The sequence below is a fragment of the Scyliorhinus torazame genome, chromosome X, assembly GCF_047496885.1.
Source record: "Scyliorhinus torazame isolate Kashiwa2021f chromosome X, sScyTor2.1, whole genome shotgun sequence".
NCBI classification, from domain to species: domain Eukaryota; kingdom Metazoa; phylum Chordata; class Chondrichthyes; order Carcharhiniformes; family Scyliorhinidae; genus Scyliorhinus; species Scyliorhinus torazame.
In genome coordinates, this window is record NC_092738.1 from 3952598 (window position 1) to 3974262 (window position 21665).

Sequence of the window (21665 nt, forward strand, 5' to 3'; positions counted from 1 at the left end):
CTCCTCCTCCCTCACCCCCCTCCTCCTCCTCCTCCTCCTCCCTCACCCCCCCTCCTCCTCCTCCCTCACCCCCCTCCTCCTCCCTCACCCCCCCTCCTCCTCCCTCACCCCCCCTCCTCCTCCTCCCTCCCCCCCCTCCTCCTCCTCCCTCACCCCCCCTCCTCTCCTCACCCCCCCTCCTCCTCCTCCTCCTCCCTCACCCCCCCTCCTCCTCCTCCCTCACCCCCCTCCTCCTCCTCCCTCACCCCCCCTCCTCCTCCTCCCTCACCCCCCTCCTCCTCCTCCCTCACCCCCCTCCTCCTCCCTCACCCCCTCCTCCTCCTCCCTCCCCCTCCTCCTCACCCCCCCCTCCTCCTCCCTCACCCCCCCTCCTCCTCCTCCCTCACCCCTCCCTCCTCCTCCCCCTCCTCCCTCCCCCTCCTCCTCCTCCCCTCACCCCCCTCCTCCTCCTCCCTCACCCCTCCCCCCTCCTCCTCCTCCTCCCTCACCCCCCTCCTCCTCCTCCCTCACCCCCCCTCCTCCTCCTCCCTCACCCCCCCTCCTCCTCCTCCCTCACCCCCCCCTCCTCCTCCTCCCCCCCTCCTCTCCTCCTCACCCCCCTCCTCCTCTCCCTCCCCCCTCCTCCTCCCCTCACCCCCTCCTCCTCCCTCCCCCCCTCCTCCCCCTCCTCCCTCACCCCCTCCTCCTCCTCCTCCCTCACCTCCCTCCTCCCCTCCTCACTCACCCCCCTCCTCCTCCCTCACCCCCCTCCTCCCCCCCCTCCTCCTCCCTCACCCCCCCTCCTCCTCCTCCCTCACCCCCCCACCTCCCTCCCTCCCCCTCCCTCCTCCCTCACCCCCTCCTCCTCCTCCTCCCCCTCCTCCTCCTCCCTCACCCCTCCTCCTCCCTCACCCCCTCCTCCTCCCCCTCCTCCTCCCTCACCCCCCTCCTCCTCCTCCCTCACCCTCCTCCTCCTCCTCCCTCACCCCCTCCTCCTCCTCCCTCACCCCCTCCTCCTCCTCCCTCACCCCCTCCTCCTCCTCACCCCTCCTCCTCCTCCCTCACCCTCCTCCTCCTCACCCCTCCTCCTCCTCCCTCACCCCCTCCTCCTCCCCCTCACCTCCTCCTCCTCCTCCTCCCCCTCCTCCCCCCCCTCACCTCCTCCTCCTCCTCCCTCACCCCCTCCTCCTCCTCCCTCACCCCTCCTCCCTCACCCCCTCCTCCTCCTCCCTCACCCCCTCCTCCTCCTCCCCCCTCACCCCCTCCTCCTCCTCCCTCACCCCCCTCCTCCTCCCCCTCCTCCTCACCCCCTCCTCCTCCTCCCTCTCCCTCACCCCTCCTCCTCCTCCCCCCTCACCTCCTCCTCCTCCTCCCTCACCCCCCCCTCCTCCTCCCTCACCTCCTCCTCCTCCCTCACCCCCTCCTCCTCCCTCACCCCCTCCTCCTCCTCCCCCCTCCTCCCTCCTCCTCCCTCACCCCCTCCTCCTCCTCCTCCCTCACCCCCTCCTCCTCCTCCTCCCTCACCCCCTCCTCCTCCTCCTCCCTCACCCCTCCTCCTCCTCCCTCACCCCTCCTCCTCCTCCTCACCCCTCCTCCTCCCTCACTCCCTCCTCCTCCTCCCTCACCCCCTCCTCCTCCTCCCTCACCCCCTCCTCCTCCTCCCTCTCCCTCACCCCCTCCTCCTCCCCCTCACCTCCTCCTCCTCCCTCCCCCCTCCTCCCCCCCCCTCACCTCCTCCTCCTCCTCCTCACCCCCTCCTCCTCCTCCCTCACCCCCTCCTCCCTCACCCCCTCCTCCTCCTCCCTCACCCCCTCCTCCTCCTCCTCCCCTCACCCCCTCCTCCTCCTCCCTCACCCCCTCCTCCCTCACCCTCCTCCCTCACCCCTCCTCCTCCTCCCTCACCCCCTCCTCCTCCTCCCCCTCACCCCCTCCTCCTCCTCCCTCACCCCCTCCTCCTCCTCCCTCACCCCTCCTCCTCCTCCCTCCCTCCTCCTCCTCCTCCCCCTCCTCCTCCTCCCCCTCCTCCTCCCTCACCCCCCTCCTCCTCCCTCACCCCTCCTCCTCCTCCCTCACCCCCTCCTCCTCCTCCCTCACCCCCTCCTCCTCCTCCCTCACCCCCTCCTCCTCCCTCACCCCTCCTCCTCCTCCCTCACCCCTCCTCCTCCTCCCTCACCCCCTCCTCCTCCTCCCTCACCCCCTCCTCCTCCTCCCTCACCCCCTCCTCCTCCTCCTCCCTCACCCCTCCTCCTCCTCCCTCACCCCCTCCTCCTCCCTCACCCCCTCCTCCTCCCTCACCCCCTCCTCCTCCTCCCCTCACCTCCTCCTCCTCCCTCACCCCCTCCTCCTCCCTCACCCCCTCCTCCTCCTCCCTCACCCCCTCCTCCTCCTCCCTCACCCCCTCCTCCTCCCTCACCCCCTCCTCCTCCCTCACCCCCTCCTCCTCCCTCACCCCCTCCTCCTCCTCACCCCCCTCCTCCCTCACCCTCCTCCTCCCCCTCCTCCTCACCCCCTCCCTCCCTCACCCCCTCCTCCTCCCTCACCCCCCCCTCCTCCCTCACCCCCCCCTCCTCCTCCCTCACCCCCTCCTCCTCCTCCCTCACCCCCTCCTCCTCCTCCCTCACCCCCTCCTCCTCCTCCTCACCCCCTCCTCCTCCTCCCTCACCCCCTCCTCCTCCTCCCTCACCCCCTCCTCCTCCTCCCTCACCCCCTCCTCCTCCTCCTCCCTCACCCCTCCTCCTCCCTCGCCCCCTCCTCCTCCTCCTCCCTCCCCCTCCTCCCTCGCCCCCTCCTCCTCCTCCCTCGCCCCCTCCTCCTCCTCCCTCGCCCCCTCCTCCTCCTCCCTCGCCCCCTCCTCCTCCTCCCTCGCCCCCCTCCTCCCTCGCCCCCTCCTCCTCCTCCCTCCCCCCTCCTCCTCCCCTCCCCCTCCTCCCTCCCCCCTCCTCCTCCTCCCTCCCCCCCCCTCCTCCCCTCCCTCACCCCTCCTCCTCCTCCCCTCACCCCCTCCTCCTCCTCCCTCACCCCCTCCTCCTCCTCCCTCACCCCTCCTCCTCCTCCCTCACCCCCTCCTCCTCCTCCCTCACCCCCTCCTCCTCCTCCCTCACCCCCCTCCTCCTCCTCCCTCACCCCCTCCTCCTCCTCCCTCACCCCCTCCTCCTCCTCCCTCACCCCCTCCTCCTCCCTCACCCCCTCCTCCTCCTCCTCACCCCCTCCTCCTCCTCCCTCACCCCCTCCTCCTCCTCCCTCACCCCCTCCTCCTCCTCCCTCACCCCCTCCTCCTCCTCCCTCACCCCCTCCTCCTCTCCTCCCTCACCCCCTCCTCCTCCTCCCTCACCCCCTCCTCCTCCTCCCTCACCCCCTCCTCCTCCTCCCTCACCCCCTCCTCCTCCTCCCTCACCCCCTCCTCCTCCTCCCTCACCCCCTCCTCCTCCTCCCTCACCCCCTCCTCCTCCTCCCTCACCCCTCCTCCTCCCTCCCCCTCCTCCTCCTCCCTCACCCCCTCCTCCTCCTCCCTCACCCCCTCCTCCTCCTCCCTCACCCCCTCCTCCTCCTCCCTCACCCCCTCCTCCTCCTCCCTCACCCCCTCCTCCTCCTCCCTCACCCCCTCCTCCTCCTCCTCACCCCTCCTCCTCCTCCTCACCCCCTCCTCCTCCTCCCTCACCCCCTCCTCCTCCTCCCTCACCCCTCCTCCTCCTCCCTCACCTCCTCCTCCCTCACCCCCTCCTCCCTCACCCCCTCCTCCCTCACCCCTCCTCCTCCTCCCTCTCCCTCACCCCCTCCTCCTCCTCCCCCCTCACCTCCTCCTCCTCCTCCCTCACCCCCCCCTCCTCCTCCCTCACCTCCTCCTCCTCCCTCACCCCCTCCTCCTCCCTCACCCCCCCTCCTCCTCCCTCACCCCCCCTCCTCCTCCCTCACCCCCTCCTCCTCCTCCCTCACCCCCTCCTCCTCCTCCCTCACCCCCTCCTCCTCCTCCCTCACCCCCTCCTCCTCCTCCTCCCTCACCCCCTCCTCCTCCTCCTCCCTCACCCCCTCCTCCTCCTCCTCCCTCACCCCCTCCTCCTCCTCCTCCCTCACCCCCTCCTCCTCCTCCTCCCTCACCCCCTCCTCCTCCTCCTCCCTCACCCCCTCCTCCTCCCTCACCCCCTCCTCCTCCTCCCCCCTCACCTCCTCCTCCCGCCTCACCTCCTCCTCCTCCTCCCTCACCCCCTCCTCCTCCTCCCTCACCCCCTCCTCCTCCTCCCTCACCCCCTCCTCCTCCCTCACCCCCTCCTCCTCCCTCACCCCCTCCTCCTCCCTCACCCCCTCCTCCTCCCTCACCCCCTCCTCCTCCCTCACCCCCTCCTCCTCCCTCACCCCCTCCTCCTCCCTCACCCCCCCCTCCTCCCTCACCCCCCCCCTCCTCCTCCCTCACCCCCCCCTCCTCCTCCCTCACCCCCCCCTCCTCCTCCCTCACCCCCTCCTCCTCCTCCCTCACCCCCTCCTCCTCCTCCCTCACCCCCTCCTCCTCCTCCCTCACCCCCTCCTCCTCCTCCCTCACCCCCTCCTCCTCCTCCTCCCTCACCCCCTCCTCCTCCCTCACCCCCTCCTCCTCCTCCTCCCTCACCCCCTCCTCCCTCGCACCCTCCTCCTCCTCCCTCGCACCCTCCTCCTCCTCCCTCGCCCCCTCCTCCTCCTCCCTCGCCCCCTCCTCCTCCTCCCTCGCCCCCTCCTCCCTCGCCCCTTCGCCCCCTCCTCCGCCTCCCTCGCCCCCTCCTCCTCCTCCCTCGCCCCTCCTCCTCCTCCCTCGCCCCCTCCTCCTCCTCCCTCGCCCCCTCCTCCTCCTCCCTCACCCCCTCCTCCATCGCCCCCTCCTCCTCCTCCCTCTCCCTCACCCCCTCCTCCTCCCCCCTCACCCCCTCCTCCCCCCCTCACCTCCTCCTCCTCCTCCCTCACCCCCTCCTCCTCCTCCCTCACCCCCTCCTCCTCCTCCCTCACCCCCTCCTCCTCCTCCCTCACCCCCTCCTCCTCCTCCCTCACCCCCTCCTCCTCCTCCCTCACCCCCTCCTCCTCCTCCCTCACCCCTCCTCCTCCTCCTCACCCCTCCTCCTCCTCCCTCACCCCCTCCTCCTCCTCCCTCACCCCCTCCTCCTCCTCCCTCACCCCCTCCTCCTCCTCCCTCACCCCCTCCTCCTCCTCCCTCACCCCCTCCTCCTCCTCCCTCACCCCCTCCTCCTCCTCCCTCACCCCCTCCTCCTCCTCCTCACCCCCTCCTCCTCCTCCCTCACCCCCTCCTCCTCCTCCCTCACCCCCTCCTCCTCCTCCCTCACCCCCTCCTCCTCCTCCCTCACCCCCTCCTCCTCCTCCCTCACCCCCTCCTCCTCCTCCTCACCCCCTCCTCCTCCTCCCTCACCCCCTCCTCCTCCTCCCTCACCCCCTCCTCCTCCTCCCTCACCCCCTCCTCCTCCTCCCTCACCCCCTCCTCCTCCTCCCTCACCCCCTCCTCCTCCTCCCTCACCCCCTCCTCCTCCTCCCTCACCCCCTCCTCCTCCTCCCTCACCCCCTCCTCCTCCTCCCTCACCCCCTCCTCCTCCTCCCTCACCCCCTCCTCCTCCTCCCTCACCCCCTCCTCCTCCTCCCTCACCCCCTCCTCCTCCTCCCTCACCTCCTCCTCCCTCACCCCCTCCTCCCTCACCCCCTCCTCCCCCTCCCCCCTCACCCCCTCCTCCTCCCCCCTCCTCCCTCGCCCCCTCCTCCCTCGCCCCCTCCTCCCTCGCCCCCTCCTCCTCCCCCCTCACCTCCTCCTCCTGCCTCACCTCCTCCTCCTCCTCCTCCTCCCTCCCCCCCTCCTCCTCCTCCTCCTCCTCCCTCACCCCCCCTCCTCCTCCTCCCTCACCCCCCCTCCTTCTCCTCCCTCACCCCCCCTCCTCCTCCTCCCTCACCCCCCTCCTCCTCCTCCCTCACCCCCCCTCCTCCTCCTCCCTCACCCCCCTCCTCCTCCTCCCTCACCCCCCCTCCTCCTCCTCCCTCACCCCCCCTCCTCCTCCTCCCTCACCCCCCCTCCTCCTCCTCCCTCACCCCCCTCCTCCTCCTCCCTCACCCCCCCCTCCTCCTCCCTCACCCCCCTCCTCCTCCTCCTCCCTCACCCCCCCTCCTCCTCCTCCCTCACCCTCCTCCTCCTCCCTCACCCCCCCTCCTCCTCCTCCCTCACCCCCCCTCCTCCTCCTCCCTCACCCCCCCCTCCTCCTCCTCCTCCTCCCTCACCCCCCTCCTCCTCCTCCCTCACCCCCCCTCCTCCTCCTCCCTCACCCCCCCTCCTCCTCCTCCTTCACCCCCCCTCCTCCTCCTCCCTCACCCCCCCTCCTCCTCCTCCCTCACCCCCCCTCCTCCTCCTCCCTCACCCCCCCTCCTCCTCCTCCCTCACCCCCCCTCCTCCTCCTCCCTCACCCCCCCTCCTCCTCCTCCCTCACCCCCCTCCTCCTCCTCCCTCACCCCCCCTCCTCCTCCTCCCTCACCCCCCCTCCTCCTCCTCCCTCACCCCCCCTCCTCCTCCTCCCTCACCCCCCCTCCTCCTCCTCCCTCACCCCCCCTCCTCCTCCTCCTCCCTCACCCCCCCTCCTCCTCCTCCCTCACACCCCCTCCTCCCTCCTCCTCCCTCACACCCCCTCCTCCCTCACCCCCCCTCCTCCTCCTCCTCCCTCACCCCCCCTCCTCCTCCTCCCTCACCCCCCCTCCTCCTCCTCCCTCACCCCCCTCCTCCTCCTCCCTCACACCCCCTCCTCCTCCTCCCTCACACCCCCTCCTCCTCCTCCCTCACACCCCCTCCTCCTCCTCCCTCACCCCCCCTCCTCCTCCTCCCTCACCCCCCCTCCTCCTCCTCCCTCACCCCCCCTCCTCCTCCTCCCTCACCCCCCCTCCTCCTCCTCCCTCACCCCCCCTCCTCCTCCTCCCTCACCCCCCCTCCTCCTCCTCCCTCACCCCCTCCTCCTCCTCCTCCCTCACCCCCCTCCTCCTCCTCCCTCACCCCCCCTCCTCCTCCTCCTCCCCCCTCACCCCCTCCTCCTCCTCCTCCCTCACCCCCTCCTCCTCCTCCCCCCTCCTCCTCCTCCCCCCTCACCCCCTCCTCCTCCTCCCCCCTCCTCCTCCTCCCCCCTCACCCCTCCTCCTCCTCCCCCTCACCCCCCCTCCTCCTCCCTCACCCCCTCCTCCTCCCTCACCCCCTCCTCCTCCCTCACCCCCTCCTCCTCCCTCACCCCCTCCTCCTCCCTCACCCCCCCCTCCTCCCTCACCCCCCCCTCCTCCTCCCTCACCCCCCCCTCCTCCTCCCTCACCCCCCCCTCCTCCTCCCTCACCCCCCCCTCCTCCTCCCTCACCCCTCCTCCTCCTCCCTCACCCCCTCCTCCTCCTCCCTCACCCCCTCCTCCTCCTCCCTCACCCCCTCCTCCTCCTCCTCCCTCACCCCCTCCTCCCTCGCACCCTCCTCCTCCTCCCTCGCACCCTCCTCCTCCTCCCTCGCCCCCTCCTCCTCCTCCCTCGCCCCCTCCTCCTCCTCCCTCGCCCCCTCCTCCCTCGCCCCCTCGCCTCCTCCTCCGCCTCCCTCGCCCCCTCCTCCTCCTCCCTCGCCCCCTCCTCCTCCTCCCTCGCCCCCTCCTCCTCCTCCCTCGCCCCCTCCTCCTCCTCCCTCACCCCCTCCTCCATCGCCCCCTCCTCCTCCTCCCTCTCCCTCACCCCCTCCTCCTCCCCCTCACCCCCTCCTCCCCCCCTCACCTCCTCCTCCTCCTCCCTCACCCCCTCCTCCTCCTCCCTCACCCCCTCCTCCTCCTCCCTCACCCCCTCCTCCTCCTCCCTCACCCCCTCCTCCTCCTCCCTCACCCCCTCCTCCTCCTCCCTCACCCCCTCCTCCTCCTCCCTCACCCCCTCCTCCTCCTCCCTCACCCCCTCCTCCTCCTCCCTCACCCCCTCCTCCTCCTCCCTCACCCCCTCCTCCTCCTCCCTCACCCCCTCCTCCTCCTCCCTCACCCCCTCCTCCTCCTCCCTCACCCCTCCTCCTCCTCCCTCACCCCCCTCCTCCTCCTCCCTCACCCCCTCCTCCTCCTCCCTCACCCCCTCCTCCTCCTCCCTCACCCCTCCTCCTCCTCCCTCACCCCCTCCTCCTCCTCCCTCACCCCCTCCTCCTCCTCCCTCACCCCCTCCTCCTCCTCCCTCACCCCCTCCTCCTCCTCCCTCACCCCTCCTCCTCCTCCCTCACCCCCTCCTCCTCCTCCCTCACCCCCTCCTCCTCCTCCCTCACCCCCTCCTCCTCCTCCCTCACTCCCTCCTCTCCCCCTCACCCCTCCTCCTCCTCCCTCACCCCCTCCTCCTCCTCCCTCACCCCCTCCTCCTCCTCCCTCACCCCCTCCTCCTCCTCCCTCACCCCCTCCTCCTCCTCCCTCACCCCCTCCTCCTCCTCCCTCACCCCCCCCCTCCTCCTCCCTCACCCCCCTCCTCCTCCTCCCTCACCCCCCCTCCTCCTCCTCCCTCACCCCCCCTCCTCCTCCTCCCTCACCCCCCCTCCTCCTCCTCCCTCACCCCCCCTCCTCCTCCTCCCTCACCCCCCCCTCCTCCTCCTCCCTCACCCCCCCTCCTCCTCCTCCCTCACCCCCCCTCCTCCTCCTCCCTCACCCCCCCTCCTCCTCCTCCCTCACCCCCCCTCCTCCTCCTCCCTCACCCCCCCTCCTCCTCCTCCCTCACCCCCCCTCCTCCTCCTCCCTCACCCCCCCTCCTCCTCCTCCCTCACCCCCCCTCCTCCTCCTCCCTCACCCCCCCTCCTCCTCCTCCCTCACCCCCCCTCCTCCTCCTCCCTCACCCCCCCTCCTCCTCCTCCCTCACCCCCCCTCCTCCTCCTCCCTCACCCCCCCTCCTCCTCCTCCCTCACCCCCCCTCCTCCTCCTCCCTCACCCCCCCTCCTCCTCCTCCCTCACCCCCCCTCCTCCTCCTCCTCCCTCACCCCCCCTCCTCCTCCTCCTCCCTCACACCCCCTCCTCCCTCCTCCTCCCTCACACCCCCCTCCTCCCTCACCCCCCCTCCTCCTCCTCCTCCCTCACCCCCCCTCCTCCTCCTCCTCCCTCACCCCCCCTCCTCCTCCTCCCTCACCCCCCCTCCTCCTCCTCCCTCACCCCCCCTCCTCCTCCTCCCTCACACCCCCTCCTCCTCCTCCCTCACCCCCCCTCCTCCTCCTCCCTCACCCCCCCTCCTCCTCCTCCCTCACCCCCCCTCCTCCTCCTCCCTCACCCCCCCTCCTCCTCCTCCCTCACCCCCCCTCCTCCTCCTCCCTCACCCCCCCTCCTCCTCCTCCCTCACCCCCCCTCCTCCTCCTCCCTCACCCCCCCTCCTCCTCCTCCCTCACCCCCTCCTCCTCCTCCCTCACCCCCTCCTCCTCCTCCCTCACCCCCCCTCCTCCTCCTCCTCCCCCCTCACCCCCTCCTCCTCCTCCTCCCTCACCCCTCCTCCTCCTCCCCCCTCCTCCTCCTCCCCCCTCACCCCCTCCTCCTCCTCCCCCCTCACCCCCCTCCTCCTCCCTCACCCCTCCTCCTCCCCCCTCACCCCCCCTCCTCCTCCCTCACCCCCCCTCCTCCTCCCTCACCCCCCCTCCTCCTCCCTCACCCCCCCTCCTCCTCCCTCACCCCCTCCTCCTCCTCCCTCACCCCCCCTCCTCCTCCCTCACCCCCCCTCCTCCTCCCTCACCCCCTCCTCCTCCCTCACCCCCTCCTCCTCCCCCCCTCACCCCCTCCTCCTCCTCCCTCACCCCCCCTCCTCCTCCCTCACCCCCTCCTCCTCCTCCCTCACCCCCCCTCCTCCTCCCTCACCCCCTCCTCCTCCTCCCTCACCCCCTCACCCCCCCTCCTCCTCCTCCCTCACCCCCTCACCCCCCCCCCTCCTCCTCCTCCTCCCCCCTCACCCCCCCTCCTCCTCCCTCACCCCCTCACCCCCCCCTCCTCCTCCTCCTCCTCACCCCCTCCTCCTCCTCCCTCACCCCCTCACCCCCCCCCTCCTCCTCCCTCACCCCCCCTCCTCCTCCTCCTCCCTCACCCCCTCCTCCCTCACCCCCCCTCCTCCTCCTCCTCCCTCACCCCCTCCTCCTCACCCCCTCACCCCCCCTCCTCCTCCCTCACCCCCCCCTCCTCCTCCCTCACCCCCCCTCCTCCTCCTCCTCCCTCACCCCCACCTCCCCCCCCTCCTCCTCCCCCCCACCTCCCCCCCACCCCTCACCTTGCCGCTCCGCCTGGCCAGCAGCAGCAGCCGCCCCCCGGCCCGGGCCGCCCTCTCAGCTCCCAACACCGACATGTCGCCGGCCACAAGGTTGCGGAAAGGTCCCTCCGTCCGTCCCTGCGTGCGGCCGAGCTGGGGCTGAGGGCGCATGCGCGGGGCGGGGCGTCGCCGCCGGCCCGCCCGATTGGCCGCCCCGCCCGTCCGTCCCACCCATCCCCCCCTCGCGCTATTGGCCACCCGCTCCGTCGATCACGTTCGCTCCCCTCCCATTGGCCCGGCTCGTCACTCAGAGCCCGCCCCCGCCTCCCATCCCCATTGGACTATCCGCCCGTCACCCACAGCCGCCACCCTCCCATTGGCCGCGTCACCCAGGACCCGCCCCCTTCCCTCCCCATTGATCCGCCTGCCCGTCAATCCCAACCCGCTTCCCATTCTATTCGTGGGTCCGCCCGTCAATCACTCCTTTGCTGCCCGCCCCTTCAACGTCATCGGCCCTGCACCCCATCACAGAGGAACGACCCACCTCCCCTCCCACCTCATTGGTCGGTTCGACGCATTTCCTCTCCTCCATCACCTTGTCTGGACGTCCATCATCGGCTAATTAACGTCACTTCCTCCTGCCAATCACTTTCCGCCCGCCCCCAGGTCCCATTGGCCGGCGGCGCCACTCCTCGACCACCCATTGGTCCCCCTCGGCAGACAGCCGCCCCTGCACCCTCTCTCCATTGGCCCAACCGCACGTCCGTCAAGGAAGAGGCGGAGACGATCGCACCGATTGGCCGGCGCGACCGGCTCGCTCCCCGCTGCGATCTGTTGTCCGCCCTGTCAATCAGGGGAGCGACCGCCCACCTAAAACATCACCGGGCACCCGCCCCCTCCATCGCCATTGGACAGATGTACGGCCCCCCGCGGCCCCATTGGTCCGCGCCCTGTCAATCAGCGCAAGGCCCCCCGGCCTGTCAATCAAGGGTAAGGCCAGCCGACCTGGCAGAACGCCTGGTTCGACCTCGAGTATTTCTTTGTGAAGGAAACTGCCGCCCTTTCCGCAATTTTGCATTTTACCCGCTGTTGGCTGCAGATTGGGAGCCATTTAACATCATTTGCTCCTCTAAATCTCTGCATGTTAGGCTAGGACCCGTTGGGCACTTGGATGGACAGCCCCACGATGCCAACCTCTCTCTCTCTCTCTCCCTGATTAACCTCTGGGTGCCCTGGTCTACCCCTAGCCGGGCAATGCCAGGGTGCCACCGCCTGCAGTGAGACGGCGTTGGCACGCAAGCCCACGGCTCGGGCGGAGGCCGGCGGAACCCCGATTCAAACAACCCCTTCACTGGCCTTCCCCCGTCACCGAGAAGACTCCAACAACAATTCGCACCGCGCGGAGAGAGAGAGAGAGCTCTTCCTTTTGTTTAGTCGGCCCACCAAGTCTGCGGCGACCCTCCGAAACAGAACCCCAACTTCCCCCCGCCCCCCCCCATTACCTGAATAGCACAATAGTAGCACAGAAGCACTGTGGCTTCACAGCTCCAGGGTCCCAGGTTCGATTCCCGGCTCGGGTCACTGTCTGTGCGGAGTCTGCACGTCCTCCCCGTGTGTGCGAGGGTTTCCTCCGGGGGCTCCGGTTTCCCCCCACAGTCCAAAGATGTGCAGCATATGTAGATCGGCCATGATTGGTCAATTGCTAGGGGGCACAGGTTTGAGGTGTGAGGGACAAGGTTTAGAGGAGATGCACGAGGCAAGTTTTTTACACAGAGGGTAGTGGGTGCCTGGAACTCGCTGCCGGAGGAGGTGGTGGAAGCAGGGACGATAGGGACATTTAAGGGGCATCTTGACAAATATATGAATAGGATGGGAATAGAAGGATACGGACCCAGGAAGTGTAGAAGATTGTAGTTTAGTCGGGCAACATGGTCGGCACGGGCTTGGAGGGCCGAAGGGCCTGTTCCTGTGCTGTACTTTTCTTTGTTCTTTGATAAATTGCCCTTAGTGACCAAAAAAAGGTTAGGAGGGGTTATTGGGTTACGGTGATACGTCCAGTACTTTCCCAGAGCAGAGAAACTACGACACCTTCTTCACAGCCTTCAACTCGTCATCGATGACGATGAACATCTTGCCAAGGTCATCCCCACACCCCCACTACTTGCCTTCAAACAACCGCGCAACCTCAAACAGACCATTGTTTGCAGCAAACTACCCAGCCTTCAGAACAGTGACCACGACACCACACAACCCTGCCATGGCAATCTCTGCAAGACGTGCCAGATCATCGACATGTCTACCACCATTACACGTGAGAACACCACCCACCAGGTACGCGGTACATACTCGTGCGACTCGGCCAACGTTGTCTACCTCATACGCTGCAGGAAAGGATGTCCCGAAGCGTGGTACATTGGCGAGACCACGCAGACGCTGCGACAACGAATGAACGGACATCGCGCAACAATCACCAGGCAGGAATGTTCCCTTCCAGTCGGGGAACACTTCAGCAGTCAAGGGCATTCAGCCTCTGATCTCCGGGTAAGCGTTCTCCAAGGCGGCCTTCAGGACGCGCGACAACACAGAATCGCCGAGCAGAAACTTATAGCCAAGTTCCGCACACATGAGTGCGGCCTCAAACGGGACCTGGGATTCATGTCGCATTACATTCATCCCCCACCATCTGGCCTGCGAAATCCTACCAGCTGTCCTGGCTTGACACAATTCACACCTCTTTAACCTGGGGTTACCCCATCTCTGGATCTGTAAAGATTTAATCAGCTGCTCATGCTCGCATTCCAAGCATTGTCTGGCATCTTTGAATCTGTCGATGTATATGTTTCTGGAACAGACTTCTGCATTCACCTGAGGAAGGAGCAGCGCTCTGAAAGCTAGTGACATCGAAACAAACCTGTTGGACTTTAACCTGATGTTGTAAGACTTCTTACTGTGTGTAGCGCACAAAGACTCCGTGAGACGAATAGCGTGAAGTCGATGAGGCTTTATTAAGCGTGTCTGTTCCCCCGCAGCTCGATAGTAGACTGGCCTGCGGGGGAGGACTCCGGCTTCTTATACTCCGCCTTCAGGGCGGAGCTAGAGGTCAACGGCCAACCAGGACCCGGGATCTGTCAGCCAATGACATTAGGGCTTCCAGTCCCACATGACCCCTAATACATACTACCACATTCACCCCTTGTCAAAAATGAACCCGGCGGGGTGATGCTTCGCATGGTGGTAAGGGTTTACAGGGCTGGTCCTGGGAGGAAAACATTCATATGGCAATACAGTATGTACAATTTTGTCCTGTTTCAACTATTTACAGGAGGTATCGGGAGAAAAGCAAAATGTTCTTGTGAAAAGTCCATATATTGATTTAGATCGACGCCACGAGTCGGTCGGGCGGTCTGGTCGTCCGTGTCGATCACCTCGGCCCCAGTGGTGGTGGTGGTGCTTGTACCGGTGTTGTCGTCTCCGGGAGCCTTCCGGTTTCAGCTTGGGCTTTATTCTTGGTCGGGCCTGAGGGGAGGGGGACTGATCCTCCTGGGAAGGGGGCGGTCGCGGGGTGCGGCGGTGGCAGGAAGGGTTGATTGGGTTGATGGTGTCGGGGGGGGGTGTGCGTGGTGCCGGCGGGCGCCAGATCCCGCAGGGAGACCGTGTCCTGTCGGCCGTCGGGGTACTCCACGTAGGCGTACTGGGGGTTTGTGTGGAGGAGGTGAACCCTTTCGACCAACGGGTCCGCCTTATGTGCCCGCACATGCTTTCGGAGCAAGATGGGTCCTGGGGCCGCCAGCCAGGTCGGCAGCGACGTTCCAGAGGAGGACCTCCTAGGGAAGACAAGGAGACGCTCATGAGGCGTTTGATTAGTGCTCGTACACAATAGCGACCGGATGGAGTGGAGAGCGTCTGGGAGGACCTCCTGCCACCGTGAAACTGGGAGATCCCTGGACCGTAGGGCCAGTAGGACGGTCTTCCAGACCGTGCCGTTCTCCCTCTCTACTTGCCCGTTCCCCCGGGGGTTGTAGCTGGTCGTCCTGCTTGAGGCTATGCCCTTGCTGAGCAGGAACTGGCACAGCTCGTCACTCATGAAAGAGGACCCCCTGTCACTGTGGACATATGCGGGGCAACCGAACAGTGTGAATATGGTGTTCAGGGCTTTAATGACTGTGGCCGCGGTCATGTCGGCAGGGGATGGTGAAGGGGAAATGAGAGTGCTCGTCCACCACGTTCAGGAAGTATGTGTTGCGGTCGGTGGAGGGGAGGGGCCCTTTGAAATCCAGACTAAGACGTTCAAAGGGGCGGGAAGCCTTAATCAGGCGCGCACCATCCGGCCTGAAAAAATGTGGTTTGCATTCCGCGCAGATGTGGCAGTTCCTTGTGACTGTACGGACCTCTTCTAAAGAGTATGGGAGATTGCGGGACTTGATAAAGTGGAAAAACCGAGTGACCCCCGGGTGGCAGAGGTCCTCGTGGAGGGTTTGGAGGCGGTTAATTTGTGCGTTGGCACATGTGCCGCGGGATAGGGCATCGGACGGCTCGTTCAGCTTTCCGGGACGATACAAGATTTCGTAGTTGAAGGTGGAGAGCTCGATCCTCCACCTTAAGATCTTGTCGTTTTTGATTTTGCCCCGCTGTGCATTATCGAACATGAAGGCTACCGACCGTTGGTCCGTGAGGAGAGTGAATCTCCTGCCGGCCAGGTAATGCCTCCAATGTCGCACAGCTTCCACTATGGCTTGGGCTTCCTTTTCCACTGAGGAGTGGCGGATTTCTGAGGCGTGGAGGGTTCGGGAGAAAAAGGCCACGGGTCTGCCCGCTTGGTTAAGGGTGGCCGCTAGAGCTACATCGGAGGCGTCGCTCTCGACCTGGAAGGGGAGGGACTCGTCGATGGCGCGCATCGTGGCCTTTGCGATATCCGCTTTGATGCGGCTGAAGGCCTGGCAAGCCTCTGTCGACAGAGGGAAGGTCGTGGTCTGTATTAGCCTTGTCTGCGTACTGGGGGACCCACTGGGCGTAGTATGAAAAAAACCCTAGGCAGCGTTTCAGGGCTTTTGGGCAGTGCGGGAGGGGAAATTCCATGAGGGGGCACATACGTTCGGGGTCGGGGCCTATTATCCCATTGCGCACTACGTAGCCCAGAATGGCTAGCCGGTTGGTGCTAAAAACGCACTTGTCCTCGTTATACGTGAGGTTCAAGGCTTTGGCGGTCTGGAGGAATTTTTGGAGGTTGGCGTCGTGGTCCTGCTGATCGTGGCCGCAGATGGTTACATTGTCGAGATACGGGAACGTGGCCCGCAACCCGTGTTGATCAACCATTCGGTCCATCTCCCGTTGGAAGACCGAGACCCCATTTGTGACGTCAAATGGGACCCTTAGGAAATGGTATAATCGCCCATCTGCCTCGAAGGCTGTGTACTTGCGGTCACTTGGGCGGATGGGGAGCTGATGGTAGGCGGACTTGAGGTCCACGGTGGAGAAGACCTTATATTGGGCAGTCCGATTGACCATGTCGGATATGCGGGGGAGAGGGTACGCGTCTAGTTGTGCGTACCTGTTGATGGTCTGGTTATAGTCTATGACCATCCTTTGTTTCTCCCCTGTCTTCACTACTACCACCTGCGCTCTCCAGGGACTATTACTGGCCTGGATTATGCCTTCCTTTAGTCGCCGCTGGACTTCGGACCGAATGAAAGTCCGGTCCTGGGCGCTGTACCGTCTGCTCCTAGTGGTGACGGGTTTGCAATCCGGGGTGAGGTTCGCAAACAAGGACGGGGGTTGCACCTTGAGGGTTGCGAGGCCGCAGATAGTGAGTGGGGGTATGGGGCCGCCGAATTTGAAGGTAAGGCTCTGTAGATTGCACTGGAAATCTAATCCCAGTAATGTGGGGGCGCAGAGTTGGGGAAGGACGTGTAGTTTGTAGTTTTTGAACTCCCTCCCCTGCACCGTTAGGGTAACTATGCAGAAACCTTGGATCTGTACGGAGTGGGATCCTGCAGCTAGGGAAATCTTTTGTGCGCTGGGATAGGTGGTCAAGGAACAGCGTCTTACCGTGTCGGGGTGGATGAAGCTCTCCGTGCTCCCGGAGTTGACTAGGCATGGTGTCTCGTGGCCGTTTATTAGCACCGTTGTCGTCGTCGTCTGGAGTGTCCGGGGCCGAGCTTGATCGAGCGTAATTGAAGCGAGCCGTGGTTGTAGTAGTGGAGTGGGGTCCGTTGTTGCCGTCCAAGATGGCGTCGGGGATGAACAAAATGGCTGCCCCCATACATTGCACATGGCTGGGGGGGTCACAAGATGGCGGCGGGGGTGGACAAAATGGCCGCCCCCACGCGTCGTACAGGTCTGGGGTGGTCCAAGATGGCGGCGCCCTTCCTCCCCTCGTGGTGGCCGGGACCCAAAATGGCGGCATCTGCGGGTCGCACATGGGGCGCTGGGGGGGTTGGGGAGCGTGAGGACCGCGCGGGGCTCCCTCATCTCTGGGGACAGCGGTGGTCGGGACCCAAGTTGGTAGCGCCGGCGGGTCAGACATGGGGCGCGGGGGGGGGGTTTGGGGGGCATTAGAGACGCGCAGAACTCCCTCTTCTCCGGGGACAGCGGTGGTCGGGACCCAAATTTAGCACGGGGGGGGGGGGGGGTTGGGGAGCGTAAGCGGCGTGCAGGGCTCCCTGTTCTCCCGGGACCGCGGTGGTCGGGACCCAGAGCGGCTGCGCCTGCGCCTGCGGGTCGTGCATGGGGCGCTGGGGGGGTTGGGGAGCGTAAGCGGCTTGCAGGGCTCCCTGTTCTCCCGGGACAGCGGCGACCTCGCGGGACCGGCACACAACCGCGAAATGGCCCTTTTTCCCGCAGCTCTTGCAGATTGCTGCGCGGGCCCGGGCAGCGCTGTCGGGGGTGTTTCGCCTGGCCGCAGAAATAGCAGCGGGCGCCCCCGGTGCGACTTGGCATTTGGACCGCGCAAGCCTGTGGGGTGTCCGGGGGGGGGGGGTGGGTTTGCCGCGACGGGTACGTACGGAGCCCAATGGGCTGCCGCGCGATCGGGGCCGTAGGCGCGGGTATTACGCGCGGCCATGTCTAGAGAGGCAGCTTGGGTCCGTGCCTCTGAGAGTCCTAGCGACTCTTTTTCTAGAAGTCTTTGGCGGATTTGGGAGGAATTAATACCTGCCACAAAAGCATCGCGCATTAACATGTCCGTGTGTTCATTTGCGTTCACCGAAGGGCAGCTGCAGGCTCGTCCCAAAATCAGCAGCGCGGCGTAGAATTCGTCCATCGATTCTCCGGGAGCTTGCCGTCTCGTCGCGAGCTGGTAGCGAGCGTAGATTTGGTTAACTGGGCGGACGTAGAGACTTTTCAGTGCTGCGAACGCCGTCTGGAAATCGTCCGAGTCGTCGATGAGGGTGAAAATCTCCGTGCTCACCCTCGAGTGCAGGACCAGTAGTTTTTGGTCTTCTGTGACCCGGCCGGTGGCCGTTCTGAGGTAGGCCTCGAAACAAGTCTGCCAGTGCTTGAAGGCTGCTGCCGTGTTCACTGCGTGGGGGGCTGATCCTCAGGCATTCCGGGATGATCCTGAGCTCCATAGTCCTTTTTAGGCACGCTTAATAAATTGTAGCGCACAAAGACTCCGTGAGACGAATAGCGTGAAGTCGATGAGGCTTTATTAAGCGTGTCTGTTCCCCCGCAGCTCGATAGTAGACTGGCCTGCGGGGGAGGACTCCGGCTTCTTATACTCCGCCTTCAGGGCGGAGCTAGAGGTCAACGGCCAACCAGGACCCGGGATCTGTCAGCCAATGACATTAGGGCTTCCAGTCCCACATGACCCCTGATACATACTACCACACTGTGCTCACCCCAGTCCAACGCCGGCATCTCCACATCATAAAAAACCTGCCTCGCACATCTCCTCTAAACTTTGCCCCACGGACCTTAAACCTATGCCCCCTGGTGACTGACCCCTCCACGCTGGGTAAACGTCTCTGCCCATCCACTGTATCCACGCCCCTCATAATCTTGTAGACCCCCATCAGGTCGCCCCTCAACCTCCGTCATTCTAATGAAAACTTTGGACACTTTTGGGTAATTGATCGCGGCCAATTCATCTATTAACCAAATAGGGACGGCACGGTAGCACAGTGGCTAGCACTGTTGCTTCACAGTTACAAGGTCCCAGGTTCGATTCCCGGCTTGGGTCACTGTCTGTGCGGAGTCTGCACGTTCTCCCCGTGTGTGCGTGGGATTCCTCCGGTTTCCTCCCACGAGTCACGAAAGACGTGCTTGTTGGGTGAATTGGACATTCTGAATTCTCCCTCTGTGACCCGAACAGGCGCCGGAGTGTGGCGACTAGGGGCTTTTCACAGTAACCTCATTGCAGTGTTGATGTAAGCCTACTTGTGACACTAATGAAGGTAGACACCGAGAGATGGTTCCTACTGGTCGAGGAAACCTGAAACAGGTGGAGGGCCACAATCGCAGGATAAGCTGGCAATTCCTTCACTCAAAGGCTTGTGAACCTTTGGCATTCTCTGCCCAATCCGCGCCTGGCCAGGTCGTGGCAGAACCCTCATCGCACGCGAAAAGAAAACTTTGATGTCCTCTCGAGGCGTCTGGGAGCTGGAGGGCAGGAGCAGATCGATAGCCCTCGGCCGGCACAGACGTGATGTGGCAGAAGGTCTCCCTCTTGTGCTGGGAACAAAGAAAAGTACAGCACAGGAACAGGCCCTTCGGCCCTCCAAGCCCGCGCCGACCATGCTGCCCGACTAAACTAAAATCTTCCGCACTTCCGGGGCCCTTTATTCCAGTCTGTAGCCACCTGGGATGGCCACTTACAATACGGAACAGGGAAGGTCGCAAGGCATAACGGGAAAAGTGGACAATGCGAGATTCAGGCAGGCTCATTTGCGAGCGAGGAATCCACACGGTATTAAAACCCCCAACCGATTAGCATTTGACGGCCCATCTCCGTAAGACAAAGGACTGATACTTGAGCGACCGATACAACCCCAGACATTTCAGCGCTGCTCCAAGCCTATACAACAGGGTCAACGGCCGCTTAGGACACGTCCAGCCATCAAGGCACCCGCCCCTTTATTGGTTCGAATCGAACACGGTGATCAGGGATCACCCAATTAGTGGGGTCCAAACTGAAGGGCCGCCCAAAAGAGCGCGAAAACCCCCAAGCACAAGAAGAGAGAGACCGCCATGTGATCGTCCTCTCTTGGACCTGGTGCTCCGGCAACGTCCACCTCCAATCGCAGCCCCACCAGAAGCGAGTCCAAGTTCAACGCTCGCTACCAGACGGATGAGCCCAGCTGAGCAGCAGTTACTCCTACAGACCCGAGAGACCCAGAATCGAACAACGGCCACTGTTCCTCTGACCTAAGCTGGGTGCCTGACGTTAAGTACAGGTTGTCTTAGTCGATAGGTGTAGTTTAACTAGTAGTGTCTATGTTGCATGATTAATTGTGTGTAAATAAAGTACCTTTGATCTTGAACTAACTAACTGGTGTTTGGTCTTTGATCGATATCCGGTTGAACCTTGTGGCGGTATCATTCGATACCTGGCGACTCTGAGCAATAGAATATTGATATCCATAGAAAGGAGGGCAAACTTATTGATTGCCATAGTTACAGGAGGTAAAAAAGGCAACACATCCTATTCATGTATTTGTCAAGATGCCCCTTAAACGTCACTATCGTCCCTGCTTCCACCACTTCCTCCGGCAGCGAGTTCCAGGCACCCACTACCCTCTGCGTAAAAAACTTGCCTCGTACATCTCCTCTAAACCTTGCCCCTCTCACCTTAAACCTATGCCCCCCCCCCACTCCCAGTAATTAACGTTCTGCGTTTCTATCGGAATGACAACGAGCAAACTGTGGGGGCCACGTTTTGCTCTCGCTCCTTCCACGGACCTTCATCGAGACTCTACGCAGGGTACACAGAGCGAGTACCTTTCTAGAATAATGTGTAATGTCACTCGTTCTGCGTCCACGGTCAGCGTAGCACGACACACACTCCCGTCTGCATCAGTGGCTCCGAAGTGGAGGTGGTCGAGAGCTTTAAGTTCCTCGGGGTCACCGTCACCAACAGTCTGTCCTGGTCCACTCACGTTGAGGCAACAGTCAAGAACAGCCCAACAACGTCTCTACTTCCTACGGAAGCTAAAGAAGTTTGGCATGTCTGCATCGACTCTCACAAACTTCTACAGATGTGCGATAGAGAGCATCCTGTCCGGCTGCATCACAGCAACTGCTCGGTCCAAGATCGCAAGAAACTGCAGAGTGTGGTGAACTCAGCCCAGCGCATCACACAAGCTCCCCACCCCCACATTGATTCTGTCTACACCTCCTGCTGCCTCAGGGAGACTGACAGCTTTGTCAGAGACCCCTCCCACCCAGGATGCCTTCTTCCAGACCCTTCCATCAGGCAGAAGGTACAGGAGTCTGAAGACTCGCACATGCTGGGGCTGTTTAGCACAGGGCTAAATCGCTGGCTTTGAAAGCAGACCAAGGCAAGCCAGCAGCACGGTTCAATTCCCGTAACAGCCTCCCCGAACAGGCGCCGGAATGTGGCGACGAGGGGCTTTTCACAGTAACTTCATTTGAAGCCTACTTGTGACAATAAGCGATTTTCATTCATTCATCCAGACACAGGAACAGCTTCTTCCCCACAGCTACCCGACTCCTCAACGACTCCCCCCTCAGACTGATCTGTTCCCTGTAAGAACACTGTTCACGACGCCCTATGCTGCTCTTGTTTGGCCCCTTGTTCCGCGCTGTAACCAATCGCTGTCTGCCGATGTACCATTTGTCAATGTTCCCTGTCGATTATTCTTTTTGTCGACTCTGTACGCACTGTGCACGTTCCCTCGGCCGCAGAAAAACACTTTTCCCTGTACTTCAAAAGTCCAGCGTTACAGAGTCCGGGGAGGGGGGGGGGGGTGACCTACTGGGGACCCGGGTTCGAATCCCGTCACGGCAACTGGGGAAATCTGGAATGGAAAATCGGAATGGTGACCATGAAACCGGCTGTCGTCAAAACCCACTGGCTGTTAAGGAATGGGTTAAGAGACATTGCAATTAGTTGTCTCATTTATGTTAAGTATCCAATAATTGACACTGATTTGTAAAGGGGCTTCAGGTGGCCTTTGTGTCAGGTGATGTGATGTTAGAGTTTTGTGCAGAGGCTGTTGAAGTAAATTAAAGGTGTTTGTGGAGAAGGAGCAGATCCTTTGACTCTTTATACAACAGCAGCTAAATGTCTAACAATGGTAGCAGAGGATGGTTGCTGTGCAAATGTGAAGGGTTAAAAGATATAACTTTTCCTGATCAAACCAAGGAGTGAGTGAGAAGGAAAAAAAAGAAGATATATGGCTGAACCGAGGATAAAGGAGGCTGGATATGACTATCCCCCCTTATTTTCTGAAAGGGGATCGTACGACCAATGGAGAATTGCGGTAGTTATGTGGTGTCGTGGGAATTTCGCTTTAAGAAATGTTTGGCTG